This window comes from Dromaius novaehollandiae, chromosome 2 (genome assembly GCF_036370855.1).
Source record: "Dromaius novaehollandiae isolate bDroNov1 chromosome 2, bDroNov1.hap1, whole genome shotgun sequence".
Lineage (NCBI taxonomy): Eukaryota > Metazoa > Chordata > Aves > Casuariiformes > Dromaiidae > Dromaius > Dromaius novaehollandiae.
The window spans coordinates 116,094,318-116,112,998 of NC_088099.1; the positions used below are offsets into that span (position 1 = coordinate 116,094,318).

At 39.7% G+C, this 18,681-nt stretch overlaps 1 protein-coding gene across 5 annotated transcripts in view; it reads right to left on the reverse strand.

Annotated features, from left to right (window-relative positions):
• Positions 1 to 18,681, reverse strand: part of ARHGAP28 (Rho GTPase activating protein 28) — a 77,389-nt gene that overhangs the window by 52,248 nt on the left and 6,460 nt on the right. Inside the window, exon 2 of one of the 5 annotated variants that reach the window (XM_026105555.2) lies at positions 11,746 to 11,824. The exons of the other annotated variants lie outside the window; for them this stretch is intronic. The gene's annotated coding sequence lies outside the window, so the exon portion shown is untranslated. The remainder of the gene's footprint in view (positions 1 to 11,745; positions 11,825 to 18,681) is intronic. 5 annotated transcript variants of the gene reach the window in all.

Here is an 18,681-nt window from a genome sequence, read left to right on the forward strand (position 1 = left end):
CAGGGAAAGGGGTGGCTTAGGAGTTTGGTAGTGGACTAGAGGACTGCTCATGCTGCAAATGCATCTGGTATTGGTGGTGACTAGAAACCTCTTAGCAGCTTTTGCTGCTTTGCATGAAATGATATTGGGGTCTTAGTCCATAGCCTCCCAGCTAAATATCTCTACAGTCTCACCTCCTGCAGACCTTCAGAGGACAACTCCAGGCTGAATAGTTATGAGACTGATCTCCCCAGATTGCTAAAGGAGCTCTCTGTTTTCTCTCTGCTTTTAATTAAGTGAGACATTGCTGCCACTTTTACTCTCCCTGACGAAGGAAGAAATTGAAGTAATTTTATATTATTCTGGGCTTTGTATAAACAGTCAGATAAATATACTTTTTGGATTGGCTTTTTCAAAACTTACTATCTCATGGAATTTAAACTGGTTTTGGTAACAGTACTTAGGCTTTCCTAGGAATTAATTTGGTTGCATTTGATAAATCTGAAGCCAGGTTCCCGTTTGCAACCCAAGCCCTTTGCAGCTAGCTGCCTGTGTGGCACAGAGGAACATGGCTGGGGGCAGTGGGAAGAGACAGAACCTGGCCATTTGCAGCAATTCACGGGGAGGGTATCTTCTCTCTGGGTGCTGTTGGCAATTAAAACATTTCCCACCTTACGGATCTCCTAGTCTCACCTCAGACACCGAACTCTGAGGTGTGAGTTAGTTTGCTGCAGGATCCTGATTACAGGCAGTGGAAAGAAAGTCATCTCCAAAGAGCGGTTCAGCTCCTTATGGATGAGATGGCTCCCAGCTGTCCATTGATGACACAGGAAGAGGACAGCAAGGGACTCACGGGAGAGCTATTAAATGTGGGAAGCGCCTAAGTGTTAGGTATACTTGAAAGTAAGGGAACTGTGACCCTCTCTCTGCCTGCTTTTCCTGACTGTTTTCTGAACCAGCACAATGGCGAGCCCTAATCACAGCTGTACGGTGAAAAATAAACAGTGGTGAACTCATATACACAGGTGTCCCACAGAAGCCAGTGGGGATTTGCATGTTACAGAGATCCATCTGCACTGGTATCTTTGCAGATTTGTCTTTGGTTTTTTTCTGTTTCATGGTTAGTAAAAGAGTCATTTGGAACTGGTTTCATACACTGTTTATACAGGGGCAAAAGGATGAAATATTTCAGAAGCAGAGATGCTGAATGTCATATGCCTTATAAATACTAACACGTGGTTTTAAACTATGCTTTTCCTAAAATTAAATACAGAGATATAGAATAGACCTGCTATTGACTCCATCTTATGATTGCAAAAATACGTAGATTATACTAACAATAAGACGAATGCTTAAGCTCTTTCCTGCATCTGGTTGTGGGAACCGGTAGTAAGCAATAAACTATGTAAACAATTGAGTTTTCAGGGTTTTAGACATACAAATAATTGAACTAAATATTCATTTAAATCTAATAAGAAACAAAACTATTTGCTTTTCTCATAGAAATCCAGAAGAACAGTAATCAGTTTGGTTCTAGAGATTTTTACTATGTTTTACTTTTTTGCTGAAAGTTAAATCTGCATAAATTAGAAACAAAACATTTTACATAGAAAATGTTGCAATGAAATATTTCAGCTTTTTCTGATTTTTGCCTAATTTTTTCCTTGCTCAAAAATGCCCTGTAGATTACTGTGGTCAACCGAATCATACTTTTTTTTTTTTTTTTTTTTTTTGCTGAAAAATAAATGTTCCTTTTGTTTTTGAGCCCAGTTCTAAATGCAGTCTCCTATTTTAACAAGTCCGTGTTGCTGGGGAATTGCTTTAAGGGCTTGACAAACTGATGTCATATGGCAAGCATGAAAATAAAACTACAAGGAAGGAACTGGGAGAATTATTGTTGGATTAATTACTCCACAGAAATGAAACTGGCATGATCATAATCATGTGGTGGTTTCTTCTGAAACATGACTACTATTTTCAGGGACTCTATAGACTGATCTCTTCCAGCTGTTGGTGAGCAAAAACCAGAGGCTCTTCTCCAGGCAGGATTTTACATTAACACTGGGATACGTTAAGCACACATGCTCCAAATCTGGCATGTTTTGCATAGTAGAAAATGGCAATGTCCTAAAACTTAATAAGTGATGTATTTTAAAGCCACTGTTTAGACAGGGAGAAGATAGTCATTCGTGGCCAGACAGTCCAGCCTTGACATCGGCTCCTCAAATGCCATGAAAGATTAAACCTTCTGTTAGGACACTTCTGAAGATCTGCTGCTTCTATCTGGACTTTGGTAGGGAATTTGTGAAATTTCTTCCCTCCATTATGATCAATCAAGATTTAAATGTGGTCTTAGCTCTGCCTAGGAGACCATTAATCTACACAATAGGGATTTTTTAAAATAAACTAATCTCAAGACCATTTAAACATAAAAACAGCCAGGCAAGTGAAGAAAGTTTACATAGCAGGACAAAAGGAGGATTGCAAAATGTGCCATGCCAACATATGAAAACCTGTGGAAAAGAAAAATCCTCACAGAGCCTATAGGAACAGTTTCGTTTTGCAATGCCACTGTGCTTCACAAGAGATCTGCTGCCGGCCCACGTAGCTGAATTTCTTAAATAAGCTGACACGGCATTTTATCTGGAGTAAAGCACAGTGTCGGCTAAGAAGGTCACCTTGACAAATGAACTTGCCTGGTAGAAAAAACCTCCTCCACGAGTAAATTAACAGGAAGGGATTGAGCTTGTTTTCTAGTGCCCATTACAAGGGCCACCGACCAGGGCCATATGTACACTGGAAACAGTGTGTTGAGCCATGTGAGAGGGGAGTCATTTTTTTGTACTGAATTTATAAACATTTTTTTTTTCAGGTGGCGCTCTGATCTTTGCAAAAAGAGCATTTTTCACCTTAATTTTCAGTCAGCTGGTGACTTTCCTGTTAGATCCCTACAAAAAAAGCCTATCTTTCTTCTTACATTAAACCAAATCATACAGAAGCTGTCAGTTATCCTAATTCCAAGGATTTACAGTACAGTTCCTAAGGGAAGCCAAATACTATCCCTCAAAGCCATAATTTCTTTCAAAGCTAAACAGAAATAACAGAAGGCCAAGAAGAAAAAGATGATGGTCTCACAGAAGAGTTGCTGAATGAGGAGTAAACAAGTAAGAAACCGTATCACTCACATGGCAAGAAGATGAAGAAAATTATTACTTGCCAGTGTTTCTGAATTTCGATACATTTTCACTAGGAAAGAAGGACCTGAGCTGCTCACCTCATAGATGGTTCCAGCAGCACCATTTCCTAAATTCATCAGGACCAATTTCTGGCTTTCCCTCTGTGATAACAACAGTCTAATCATAGTCACACCCTGGATCAGGTATGACCCTGGAGAGATCTTTGTAGGTACAGTTTGAATCACCACTTAAAAGCAGTGAAATTCTGATCCTTCAGAAAGTCCTATTTTTCACTGATCCTTCCCCAGTTTGCTTTTGTTTATTGAAAACCATTCTGGTCTTTCTCCTGCTTCTTCTCTCTGATGTTGCTCCATGTCTTTGGTGCACCGAGAAATGATAGAGTTAGGACTGTAGCAGTCAGAAATGATTGTTTGCCTCCCTTCTCCAGAAAAAGATAATATTCATAACATATGTGGGCTAAGGGTTCAAACATTATTATAAAGGGTATAGAAAAGCCAGAATGGATGACAGCAAATGCTGAAGGATTACTGCAGTTCGAGCAAAAACAGAGGAACTTTGTCTAAATCCAAACAAAACCAAGCAACGGCTAAAAGCCCTGGCTTACTGGTGGCCAAATGTAAGACATTTATTCCCCCTCTTCCCTTAGATGTTAACTAAACACTGCTAAACTAACTACAGCTAAACCATTGCAACGCGTCGGAGATATTTTTACATTAACAGATGTGCTTTGCTAGTGTGACTTTAAAAGTAACTATAATTGTGCCAAATCCATTTTTGGCCAATAATCATTATTTTAAGAGCGGGGTGAGTTTCTGATTAGTTTCTAATGGTCTATGAACCAATTTACTTTCCCTTAAAGATGAGGATTTAATCTGAGCAAAATATCTTACTAGTTTTACCCATTAAGTAATGCTAACTTAATCAGCACTGTGTTTGCATAATACTTGAGGGGGACTGTAAATCATGAAGTGTGTTCCACTACAGTGACTTTTTAAGACATCATTAGCTAAATAGTCATTACATCTGAAAATTCTGTTGGACATAAAGAGATAAAGGAAAACAGAAATTTTTAGTTTCTGTACGTAGTTATGGCTCTGAAAAACCTCATAATTACAAGTTCAGTCTCTGAAGTTCATTTCTTTAAATAGAAACACATATAAAGCAAAGGCATATCACCTCAAATTACCATGTATAACATAAAAATTAGGTTAGTCTAAAATTTTATTAATCATTTGACATGAAAGTAGACCTGGGCTTGGCAGTCAGGCAGAACTTTAGAGGCCCGTCTTCAACAGCACAGCAAAAAAGGGGGCAGGAGAAAGGACAATTTCATTAGCAAATGTCTAATATGAAACATGCAAAGGAAGAAATCCATGTTAACCAGTCCACTGTGAACCCACAGATATTTCAGAATGAAAAGTAAAATATGCAAAACTAGAAAATATTAGCATGAAATTAAAAAATTAATTAAAAATAAAAAAAATACTCCCCCTGTAAAAAGTAAATGCAATACTATTATTTACTATAGCTACCACAAGTCAATGCCATTAAGAAGGTGACACTAGCTGAGGCCATGGATCTCCCCTGTTGTACTTCTTACACTGTCTTTGCATCTCCTAAAATCCAGAGACCTAGAGCCCATCATGTTTAATAGTCCACAGACATGGTATAGCCAAAATCATAGGAGTGCCACCTGAAAAAAACAGTACCTTTACTAGCACTAGCAGAAGTGGTGTTTTACCCTTACTTCTGCAGGTCAGGAGGCTGTAGTAGCTGCAAGGGAGTGGAGACTCAGGCCTCCCGAATGCACTTTTATCTGTAACTTCTAAAGAAAAATGGACATACTCCTTTTTAAACACACTTGTTCTAATAGGCCTGACCCAGATTACTGCATGCTTTCAAGGCTTTTGTTAAGATTTATAAACCTCTGGCTTCAGTATCACTGTCCAAATGAGATACAGACAGATCCACAGTTTCTATTAATTACAATATACAGAAGACCACTATTTCAGGGCTAGCGGTCACCTGTCATTTTAGGCTTTTCATTCTCAGTTCCCCACATGTGTACAAAGCCAGCTGGGAGGCCTGAGGAAAGCAGGCCTATGACACTGTTACAGATGTCGTATGGTCCTGCTAGATGACTATCTCAAAGTTATTTCCTCTTGCAACATTCTCCCTCGTATCAACACACTTCCACTCCCTATTGTTCATGTAACAGTTTTTAACAACCCAAGTACCGGCTGTTTCACAACCAGAGCTTTCTTGGCTTTGGCAAGACAGAAAAACATGCTGATTGTTACTTCCAGAAAATGCTGGGTCAGAGAAAGGGAAAGTTCAAGAGCCATGATAAGAGGCCAGGTCTTGAAAAGGCATTTGTGCACACTTTCCAGATTACAGCAACGGCATTCTTTACCAGCCATTGTAACTGTCGGCATTGCAGCGCTCTTCACTGCGCTAATAGCGATTTTCAGATGCTATCATGTACAAGTGTTTCACATAGTCCCAGTTCTTAATCTTCTGTGAATTTATATGAGTTGAGAAGGCAACTTAACTGTCTTCCAGGACATGTATTATTAACTTAGTGGTTGGTTACAGTGGATGTGAAAAAGTAGGCATTCCAAACCAGCGTTAGGAGCTGGTGAGGTCTGAAAACATCACCCACAAAGGTTAGGTTCAAGCACTTTGCAACGAAGATGCCCCTGGTTCCCAGACCCCCTTGCACAGCATGTACGAATGGGTAGTGAGAGAAGGTGGACGAGTGGCAGTCTGGTGCAAGGAGAGTGAACACAGTGAAAAAAAGAAATGAATCTTGTTCTTAAAACTGGAACTGTGGAGTCTGTGCAGGCTGCAGGGCTCTTCCTACTCTCCTTGCCAAATTCCAGTGGACATAGATGGCTGCTGCCTGTTTACATTACACCGAAATTCAGTCTGTTGCTTACATCACCTCTGATCACTGTGTTTGTTTCTGTGTGCTGTGAAGACGATGTTATTGTTATTATTATTATTGAGCACTGGAGGTCTAAGCTGGAAACAAAAGCCTCCTGGGTGCTGTGTTTTATACCATATGAATGATGGTCTTTACCATAAAGAGCTTACAGCCCACCTGTGCTGATGTGGAGGGCTGTGCTCCCAGGTTGTGTCTTGGCTGCTGTTTGGGCATAAAATGTCCTCATGTACTCCTAAGGTAGCTACATTTCTGAGACGGAAGTGCTTCATTCTCAGTACATAAACTCAAAAAGTGAGAGATATAACATGAACATAACAAAAACAACAAAAAGTTAAAGTGTCTTTCCCATGTTCAATAGCACAGCAATATTAAAGCAGCTATTCCTACTAGGCATATAGTTAGTGCTCTGATCCAGTCAAGAAATATTTCTAGCCGTGGAGGGTATAGCCATACATGTGGACACAAGAGGCTTTAATCTAATCAGTGATTCAGGACTATACTTTGTCTTTCCTAGACCATAGGCCAATTTAATTTTATGGCTGAGGAAAAGAGGTGGAGAGGAAAGAAGGAATAGATTTCCTGCTTTTTTTTTTTTTTTTTTTTTTTTGCTGGCAGGCTGCTTAGAAAATTTAGCAGCTGTTTGAAGATGGCCTGAGTTTTGCAATCCTGGTAAAATTTTGTTGCAGGGGAAGTGGAGAGTGAGCAGAGCACAGGTAAGGTGCTGTTGCTGGTGAGTGCAGTGTCTCTTAACTGACTGCAGTCTTCCATATGGCTAATATTGTGGGTGTCTACAGGTAGGTACCACCGCAGATACATATGCTGTATATGACTAATACAGACCCCTCCACACACATATATGGACACACAAATGTGTGCAGAACATGGGAGACACTATGGGAGGTGCACATTTCAAGGGTTTCACAGAGCTGAGTAATGATCAGCTCACAGGGGAAGTATGCAGGCAGCACAGGTCTGATTGTGAAACTGAAACCCTGGACAGGTTTGCCATAACTGCAGAAAGTTTCTCTGCTCACTGTTTCTCTTCAGACTGATTACAGATCTGGTCATACAATTTGAAAATTTGTTTAGGAATTGTACATTATGACTACTCTTAACAAAGATACTGTGTTCCTGGAGAAATAGGAAAGCTGAGTACACAACAGGCGCACATCTTGCTGACAGCCGTGTTCAGAGTAACAGAGCTGTAATACTTCATACAACGTACATTGTCAAGTGCACCATGAGTTCCCATTCATCTGGTTTTCTAGGGATTTTTTTCAATCTAATAGTCGGTTGCCCCTTTGAATTATATGCTGACAATATTTGAGGTTTTGTTACATACTCTCTATCTTCTCTATTGCTGCAGATTAGGAAGTTTTTACTTTTCACAGACTGAACAAAAGCAGTTTTAAATAACTTGGTAGGACCTCACTTCAGGCTAAAATATTGTCCTCTCTGGGGACTGTACTGGAATTTACTCAGAAGGCAGGAGGCAATGTTTTAACTAGTAGCTTGGGTAACTAGTGGCTTAGCCCTGCTTGGCACTGACTATTCAGAATAAAATATCAAAAAAAAAAAAAAAAAAAAAAAAGGGGGGGGGTGGGGGATAGGTAGAAGGAAAATCTTAGTCAGATGTGCTAGGGCTCAGATCTGAAAAGAATTTTTCTACAAACCAGAAAAATGAAAAAAGGGCTGACTCCTGTGAGGTGCTCAGCACTTTGGCCACGATCCAGTAAAGCACTTAACATTAAGCATGCTCTGGAGAGTGCCACAGAAAACAGCCTGAGTACTAAGTACCCTGCAGGATCAAGCTCCAAATGGGAACCAGACACAAACCATATGGCATTATGTTAGCTTTGCCATATTAATAAGCTCTTTGGTTTGCATATCAACATCTCTCTCTCTCTGTCTTTCTCTTATTTTCCCGTTATTGCTCTCCCCTTTCTAGAAAATGTTCCTTGTGTTCACCACGAGAAGCGAGGAATATGTACAGAAAGTTCCCCATGTCACCGTTCACAAGCATGGAGTTAAAGCAGGAACTTGCAAAACTGCTGCTGGATTTTAATGGAGATCCATCTAAATTAGTAGTGCTTGGACGAGGACCATCAGGAGGTCAGAGCTGCTGGTGAAAGAATTAAAAAGCTGGCTCTATTCTAGTGAGCTCCCAAACTGTATGTAGTAAGTGTGTAATAAGTGTGCCATTGCATTTGAGAACTCTGGTGCATTTACCAGAGGTTATTCCAAAGACCCGTGTTTTGTGGTAGGTGGGCAGTTAATATGGCTGAGTAGGCACAACAAGGGATGGATCCCTATCTGTCCATAAACCAGGTTCAAACTGAACTGAAATGAGACTCCTGACATCCTGTGCTCATCCCTCATGTATCTGCTGAGGTCACTGGCTAGACAGCGGGGAGAAGAAACTAAAACACTCCTTGTCGTTTTGTTTTTTTAAACAAGCTCCTGGTTTTTCACTTCTTCCTTTCCAGCACAATTACAACTATCTCCAGAACTTCCTCAAAACTGTTATTTGTGCAGATGCAGGCTTTCCAATGAATGTTTTTAAAACCCAAGAGCTGCCTGCCTAGAAGCCTGCACAGCTGCAGCCCCCTTGCCGCAGAGTGGGCACCACTAGCTGCCAAGTCCGGGCACACTCCCGGGGCTTTGGCACTGAGCACCGCCAGGCAGAGCCGTCCCGGCTCAACACTGAGCCTCACAGCCTGGATTATGCCACCTCAGGCAGGTCCCTCACTTCTCCATACGGGTTAAGGGTATTTCTCCCACGCAGGCAGTAGCGACTGCTTCTGCTGGAGTGGTGCAAGCACGTGGGTTTGCAGTGAGACTTCTAAGGAGGTTTCTGTGATCACTTTAGCATTCATGCAAGGGGAAATGGAACTGGCAAAGGCTCCCGGCCTTTCCCTTCCGGTCTGCCGCAATCTGCTCCTGGCCTCGGAGAGAAAGCTTAAATGAACTTCGCACATGTTCTGAGAGTGCTTTCTTTCTGCAAGGTGCTCATACGGTGGCTCCTGCACTGATAAATGGTTACGCCACTGAAACAGCTAATGTAAATCAAAATACACTCAAGGATGACATAAAATAATCATTTTAGAGAGGATGCCTGATGCTGTTTTGTTATTTAAGAAGTTGACAGAGAGTACGGTGGCGCAGAACTTTTGAAATATATTGTTACGGTAATATGTTGCAAACAAAGTAATTGTTTTTGTATTTCAAAAGGAGAGGCGGGAAGGAAGTAATAAAGCCCTTTTTCTTCATATCTATGTATCACCAAAGAAAATTACTTTCTGAAGTGCAATTACTGAGTTGTTTTGGTTGAGAGGAGAGATTTGCAGGTGCATCTCTTTTTAAGGGCTTAGACAAATGATGTTGTTACTATCGCTGGAAAAATTCCTGTGAGACAGCTGAGTCACATTAACTATCATGCGAATGGTTAGACCATGACAAACATGGCATAATTCAGAGTTGGTCTGTCATGAAAGAGGTATAAGCTTGGTTAAGTTACTTTTCATTTGCTGCGTGTTAAGAGCAGGTGCATGGACAGTTACAGAAGCTCACACTGTAAGTGGTAGCTTGTTAAACCATTGCGACTTGGTTCTGTGCCTGATTTCTACTGGACTAGGAGGAAATAAAATTAGTTTGAAGGTACAGTGGCCAGTGGAGAGCACCTGTGGACTTGGTGGGAGTCTGTCAATAATTTTTGATAAAATAAGGAACAAATTGAAACTAAGCCATTTTCTGTTCGTGAGCTGTAAATTTCCCTCCAGAGAACCCTGACATAAATGCAGTTGTCACAGCTCCAGAGATACACAAGCCTGTGGGCAGCGATTTCATCTATTTTTCCCACACTTTCTCTGAAAACATCTGCCAGAGGCAGAGCTACAGTTCTGAACACTGCCAGGAAAACTTTTCTGGCTTCATTGTAATTCTTTGAAGCTATGATCGGAGCTGGGAGATGGGTTGGAGGGATCCCAAGACACACTCTGGCACACCCTGCAGCCAAGCTTAGATGTCACCTAAGTCTGTCCTCCATGAACAGTAGGACAAGACAATTAATTCCCCAAGGTGTCCATCCATGACAAAAGTACAATTCAACCCAATATGAGACAGAATATGGATAAATAATGAATAAATAAATAATCAGGACCAGCAAACACTGCAGGAAATACAGAACAAATGCCACCAAGAATAAATTTATGATAAATTTGTTTCCAATATAAATTAAAACACTACAGCAACTCAAAGGTGCCGCAAAATTTCTCTCATTACCTATCTTGTCAGTAAGCTTAAAAACAACCCAGCCACCAAAAGGTGCTCAAGGTGCCTAGAAGTAAAGCAAGTCAGAAAACTTTCTATAGTAGCATATAAATCAAGAATTTTCACCCAAAATATTATCTGATTGGTTTCTTTATGCAAAATAAACTAATTTCATTTTCATTAGGTAAACATTGGATCATAGCATGAGATCACTGCTAACCAAGAAGCTGCTCTGTTATCATAACAAATTCCAGGGAAGCAGGACTTTTCTATTTGTATATAGTATAGGATAATAGTCAGAACTCAAATATAATGTAATGAACAATTTGAATCATTTGACTCTAGACCTTTAAAGTGTTACATCGAAGAAATGTGCAGACTTGATCTTTTAAAAAAAGTTCTCCTATCAAACATGGCATATGTAAAGTGTATTTTCCTATGCTTTCTGTGTTGAAATACCTGGTGACATCAGTGTGTTTCAGGTATTTGTCTAGGCCTCTGAGTAACTATTTTGATCTCAACACAAAATCAGCATTTAATATTCTAGTCACAAACTTCCTTTTCCACATAATCTGATTACAGAACTTTTCAACAACTTTTATTTCAACAAATGCATGATCAAATCAGTAATTTAAATAAAGCACCACATCAAAACTCATTGTTGAAGTTGAGGTTCATTTAAGATAAGCTTCAACTAAAGAAATTCATATGATTTTTCATCTACTTTCATCATATGTTTTTCATCTATCCTTCACTTCACTACTTGGTAATGGAAGAGTATATCTGTTCAGCAAGATCTCTTCCAATGCTGTAAAACATGTCTCACTATCAAAGACTGAGTAGCCAAATTTGTGTTGATTTGGGTTGTTACAAAAGCAGATTTTAGGTACATTTTCTGTTTTACATACATATTTCCTATTTCATTAGCAAATAGCCACTATATCCTCAAGTTTTCATTTGAGCTCTTTTTAGATTCATTTAATGATTGCAAGATTCTTTGGTTAGATTTCTGATTGGCTGTTGTGTTAATTTATTTTATCTTAATGTAAGTTATACACACAGAAAATACTATAGAATGGGATCAGTCTCCACTGGTCTTCTCATCTTAGGAACCAAACAATTACATTTCCATTCATTTGAACTGGTGTCTGTGATAAGAATCAATTCAGTGATTCAACCCTAGAAGATACAAATTCAACTACAAAGACTGAAATCATTTCTCACTCTCAAAATCTATACAATTTATTGCACACCCCCGCCCCAAAAGAGCAACTCATCAAAAGTCAACAGTGCCACTAAAGCATAGAGGAGATTGAGGATAGAGGAAAAAAAATCCCACAGCTTGGTACTTACAGAATTTCTTAAAATCTAGCCACTTCTTTCCAGCTGCCAGATGGAGGATAGCTGTGTATGAGGCAGAGACAGTCTAAATCTGAAACAATACATCTTTTGTTACCTGCTTACATACCTATTTGAAGCCTGCTAAAGGGCAAGCTTCTGAGCAGCTATATAACAACAAAATAACATGAAGGAAAAACACATACATGATTTTCATCAGCTCTTTTGCTTTCTGTACAGAAATTCCCATGAAGATGGCAGTTCAGAATATTTTTTGCTGTTAGTTTTGCTCGCTTTGAGCTTTTATGGCTGCTTGCAGATCCACATTGTTGTATTTGATTTCAGCTAATCAAGCATACAAATGAACAGGAATGCAGACACACAGCACCATAAAAAACAGAGAAGGAAGTTTTTTCAAACAAAATCCCTTTATTAAGCAGTGGTTCCAGTGATGCAATCAGAATAGGAAGGAAAGTCTGTGTTGCTTCATTGTTTTGTTTGGATTTTGGGGTCCAATGCTAACTTGTGATAATATTTCCATTTGTAAGCATATTTCTCTGAGGGCAATCCAAAAAAGTGTCTATGATGAATTAATAGGAAAAAAAATCCCATTGAACTCACTAACTTTTTCCATTATGAATGACCATTACAGAATTGCCCCACTCTGTTACCTTTCCCATGTAGTTCAGTAAGTTTGGCTAAAGTATTGGTTTGTGTCCAAGTCCTATAAATGCATAAAGTGGATTCAACACAAATGTAATTATAGAGAACTTTAACAATGGAATCATACCTATTAGGAATTTAGCAAATTTTAAGAGAAGGGGAAAATGGAATGAATATTATAAATGACCAAAGAAGCACTGCAATATATAAGAAGGACATAGAGTTAGATGCAGCAATATTGATATAGTACAGTTAGATCTTTAGAGACAAGCCCAAAGCCTACTGTAGCCAAGAGGAGTTTTGGATCTGGCCTTAAATGTTGTGAGATGTCAATTACATTTGTAATCCAAAGATTAAACTCTCTCTAACCTCCTCAGTTCAACAGTTAAAACAAACTTGCCTTCTCTGCAGACATGACTTAACTGATCTGCTGATCACACTACGTAATTCTAAACAGGATTTTCCAGGTGGCATGTGCTGAGCACTGTATCTTCTCTTGGGATTTAGGTGGTATGGTTTAAATGTGGGAAAGGCTGGTGGTGGCAGGAATGTTAGCTTAAACAAACTGCATTTTACCTTATATCTCCCCACAATAAAATGCACAGCAGCAGTTGGATGAAGTGAGCAAACTCTTTTCTTCATATGTAAAATTGATGTTGGGGATGAGATAAAGAAATAGCTCCCCCTTCTATGAGACTACACCACTCCTCTCAGCATATGAAAGTATGCGTTGTTTGTTTTTGTCCTTGAGACCTACTCTGCTTTCAGATTATCTTCAGACGATGCTGAGTTTGACCTGTCTTAACCTCATTACTCATTTTAAGGTTGTCGCAAATGATGGAAAAGTGGTATTAAGAGATTTTAAATAAATGTAGTACCACAGAATAAGCACAGAAAAATAAATACTGAGATGATTAACTTCAACTGCACTGGTTATTTAAGTATATTGACGTCAATGAATGTTATAAGGCCCTGTGAGGATATCTAAGGAAAATCCACCATAAATATATTTTAGTCTTCTGTAAAGATATCAGGAAAACTTTCCCTACCATCCCCTGCTCTGTTTCTGGTACCTGGTACAAAGTGCTTCAGATATTTTCAAAGATTAATACAATATTAAGCTTAAATTTGTTTAAAGTCTTCAAAGATTGCCTGTCAGATGTTGTTGATACTGCTACATCCAGTGAAGTTGCGGCGTGGGCTGTGGTTATCTGCAGGCTTTAGGGTAGCCCCACAGTTACGTAGTATTTCAGTGTTTGGTGCACTTCTATTAAAACATTTGCACAGTCTGAGGTCCCCTTTGGGTTGGATAAAAAGTAAAATCCATCCCAGTGATGGAAACTCATCACTGATAGACTCAAAGGAGGTAACTTAATCTAACCATCCACTCCACTGATATAACAAAGGAATGCACTTTGTCAGCCTTTGAGGGTTTAACTGCAGCTGGCTGGCTTTGAGGCAGTCTCAGAAACCAATCTGTTCTTAGTAACAGCACCGCCTTCACGGAATTACAGACATACTTTCAGCAGATATACCCAGCTAACTGCTGAATGATGTTTTTCCACCCACTTATACAGTGGTCAATGTCTTTTTCACCATTACTGCAGTCCTGGATCAATGCCATCAAATGATTCAGAAACCAAAGACTGAACGGACAGCTCAAGAATAAAGGTTATGAACCTTATTATTGGCATTTGAACATGGCTCTATTTAGCCTCTGAACATCATCATATTCCTGATCCAGTTGATAAGATTTTATTAGAAAAGACATTCTAATGGACAGTCAGATGCTGACTGATCTATATGTTGTGAGAGTGCTTAAGAAATTAAAGACATTTTAAGGCTAGGAAATTCAGAACTCCACTCTTCACACGGGTTAGCTGAATTAGGGGGAAAAAAAGTCTAACCTAACAAAAATTTAAAATATTCTCTATCAGGACTAAGTCTGGCTCTCTGCTGCATCCTTGGCCCTTCTGTGGGAGACTGCATGGATTCAGATGCTGGATTCTAGGTACCTTCACAATATTGTCAATAAATGTTGCTAACTGAATATCATGGGCACCAAGTCCTTTTTTCATGGGTTTTTCTCAGACAAGTATCTGATTTGCACAAATGAATGAGATATTCTGTTAAAGTTCAAGTAAGTTGGATAAAGTTTCACATCTAGATTGTAAAATATTTGAGACAAAAATGTAGCACAGCTTTTCACCTATTTACTTTATAGTTCTAGTCCTGAAAATAGCCAGCCTAACCTATTAATCAGCAGAGTGGACTGCTAAGAAAAACATACCCTTTTTTCTTATCAGCCGTGAAGCGTGAGTCTAAACACTTTGAATTCCAGCCTTCAAGATTCCACCTAAAAACATGTCAGCAGACTGGATCCCCCCCCCCCCCCCCCCCCCCCCCCCCCAGTTCAGAAGTCTTATAGCTGTGGTAATATGGCTCTGGGCCTTCTTCTTGGCTGAGGCAAAATGCTATGCTAACATAGCTCTACAGCTCCTGGACACAGGCAAAGAGAGTCTGGATTTGCTTGCAGCCACCCGTGAAAAGATATCCTGAATTCCTATGTTGTAATCATTAAGTGGTAATCATGAAATTCACTATAGTATGGGTTTATTACCTTGCTGTTAAAGCCTATGGTATCAAACTGAATTGTTTGGGTTTTCTTTTTCTTTTTTTTTTTTCCCCCATTGCTTTATTCCTGTATTGGCCTTAATTCCTTTTATTGGCCTATAGTATATATTTTCAGTAGGTCTTAGAGTACAAGCATTACAATTGCATACTCACAGACCACAAATTTCAGTGTCCCATCTCTGATAGCAACCAAAAAAGCACCAGGAATTAGATATAAGACAATATACCTCCTTCTTGCTCCAGTAAGTCTCCATGTAAGTAGGAGAAGTTTACTCTAAAAAATATTACTTACTTTATCTTCTAGAATTCTTGGTAGCACTAAGTCTTTTAATTATAGGCATATTCATTACCTACGTGAATATCAAACTCCATATTTGAATCTGGAAAGAGAAAATTGGCCTCCAAGGACATCCTATGACAACAAAATCCTTTACAAATGGGCAATTACTTATAACTACAGTGACTCATTGGTACATGACACATGAATAATTAATTGCAGACTTACTTGTACTCAGTATAAACTGAGGCAGCTTGGTTTGGCTTGCTCAGTCTTATTGCATTGCTGAGTTTGTGATAGTTAACTTCAGGCCTGGATTGGCAAAGTCTTACAAAAAATTCAGTTGTTAAAAACAGCCATAAGAGCTGGAGTCCATTAAGAATAAAGCCCATCTTGACCACGCAAAACAGCTGCAGAGGCAATGTTCCTCCCCAAAATCTGTGGGGTACTTCCTAAACACAGAACATGGCGTCCTGTATCCTGAGGAAAACTGTTCAAAACCAGACATATTGGGTTCATTTGTTTGTTTATTTTTAATTGCCACACACCGTTGAAGGCAACAGATGGCTTGAAGAAAAGTGCTTAAAGAAAATTCCAGTTAATTTCTGACTTTATGGGTTAGTAATCCAAAAGTTTGCCATATATTCTGCGAATTGCCAATGAAACGTGGGTAGCCTTAAGTTTTATTCTTCACCTATGGATTTGTGCATATTTTGTACACACACACATGCACACATAAGTATGAATCAGTACTTCTAGAAACTTGACATTTCCAATAATGTTATTCTTAAAAAATCTCAAAGCTAATTGCTTTTACTAATGGAAAAAGAGAAGGAAGGAAGGAAGGTATGAGGAAAGGAAGGCAGTAGGCAAGGAAGGAGGGAAGGAAGGTAGGAATGAAGGAAAGAACACAAACAAGTCGGGCAGCAGTAAAGGATTACAGCACATCATTGGGGATTATAGGGAAATGTATCATCTGAGTGGAAGATTTAAGAAGGCTCCTACACAATTGTTCCAATAAGAGACTAAAGACTGCCACATATTAAAAAGACCCCTGCTCTCCTGTGCTTGGCCAGCTGTCCCTGCTTCCTTCTGCCCACCCTGTCTCCAAAAGTGAGCACTTTCAATGAGAAATCCTGCGGCAGGCAGAGTACAAAGGCTTCTCTTGTCTCTGTCCATCAGGGTAAGTTTGCTGTTTCCTTTCACTCCCTTGTGCATGCATGGTCTGGGCACCATCTGGCCCAGAAATCGCTGAGGACAGCCAAGCCTGCAAAACATCTTCAGAGAATGCCCTAGGCTTCTTCACTTCATGTTTCACCTGTAACTACAGCAAGGGTTTTATATTCATCTCAGTTACATCCAGACAAATATTTAGAACTTTAGTTTTCAATGTATTTGAATAATAGAGGAAAGCATTGCAAAAGAGAGACAGGCCAAGTTAATGAAGACTTCATATTGATGTCTTCTTCAGCAAGAATCCTATTACGTAGGAAGTCAGCTAGAGCTGAGACAAGAGATGATCTCATCAGAATAACCCATGCTCTATAAGCAAAAATATAAACAACAAATCTGATTTCTGGTAGCTTGATCCCCTTGCCAGTGGATTCAGAAATAAAACTTCCATTAGCTGCAGTGATAAAATGACTCAGTGTTACTTCACATGTGCACATCACCTAAGTATGCATTAACTTGATGCACGTGTATGAGTCAGACACATACCCTTTGATTTTCCACTCCATGATTTATTATGAACCCATTACTAAACTAGAAAAGACCTACCTCATGTTAAGGTTGAATATCACAACTATTCATTTCTTGCTCTCATTCTAATGTTAACCTTAAAAAGGATCTGACTTTCTCACTTTTAAATTCCTTCCTGACCATTAGGCACAATCATCACTTGGCGAGAAAATAAACCTAGACGATATCTTGTTCTTAGCTTTTATTGGCCAGAGGAAGAGAAACTGAAGTGCAGGAAGCTATCCAGCACCTCCCCTAGAGTCTGCATAGATGAACCCAGAGTCTGTATATCTGCAGACTCACTGATGTCTGTAGTGAAGTGGTTAGTCAGGAACATACTACTTAATGAGTCAAATTTGGGCCTGGTGTAAATTTGTTATTCCCTCCCCAAATCTGTCTGTTGGGAAGCTAGTACTTTTCTGATTAGCTGCAGTAAAATACGAGGACTTACAGCTCTAGAGCTTCTTCCATCTCGGGTAGCAAACTGTGAGAGTGACCTGATGTCTGATGTCCTGAGGTTTGGCCCACAGATGTTTAAAACACGTTTCCCCAGCTTGCCTCTTGCTTTACTTATGTTTTGGCTGGTAAATGATGTTAGCCCAGTTGGACTTCTGCATCTGATTTCATTTTTCAGTATATACTCCCTTCTGTCTCTCTGCACATGCAGGGATCTCCTACTCTCAACAAAAAGGCTTATGCTCATTATTCTGCTCATTATATGCTCAGAGCAACTTCTACAGAAAGAATTGTTATAACTAGCTTAATCTTCAAATGGAAACGCAATAATGGCAACACTTAGTAGCAGAGTTTTCACTCTCTCATTTTTTTAGTCTTTTTCTGTCTGAACATACAGTATATGTCCATCTTAACCTAGGTGATTTCACATGTCTGCAGATCCCTCAGGCACACAGTAGTTAAGTGTTACACGTAGCATCCCAAACATGAAAACACAATTTTCTTCAAAAACGAACATGCTGATAATAGGCTCTCTACTTCAATATCTTTCCTTGAAGACAAGAGGCTCTGTAGATGTCTGGAAGGTTAACGGGTACAGACAGGGGAAGAAATGAATTACAGAGCTGAGGGCTCCCTCACTGAGCATTAGTCTTTCCTTTGCATTGCATTTGCACAAGGGAATGCCAGCTGGAACTCTTCTGCTGACCTTGGCTAAAACAGTACTTCAGGATAATGGGGAATCTTTTTGCAGCAACCTGCCTTTTAGACCATTTCAGTTTTTGACATCAAAATCACCACCTTAAATGTCATTTGGGAGCCAGTGCCAGCGCACATCTCTGGTATAACTTTGGCATCCATTGTAAATGGTTTTGCCACAGCACATCCTCCAGGGATGTTTTCTCACTCCAAATCCTTTTATTTGCAGATGAAGAGGGGAATCAGGTCATATATCCCTGAAGGAGAGCTAGTAAGGTGAACTTCTCTCCTCCATCCTCATTTGCTGCCATTGTCCCTCCTCCTCCCAACCCCTTGCTTTTTACTCTTTCTGCCTCTCTCTGGAGTCCCTGGCATACACAGCAGGACTTGGAGGACTGCTGTGCATGCTGCTAAGATGGGGCCAGTTCCATGGAGGGAGAAAAAAGGAGGAAGAAAAACAAGCCAACTGCCTAAAGAGGATGACC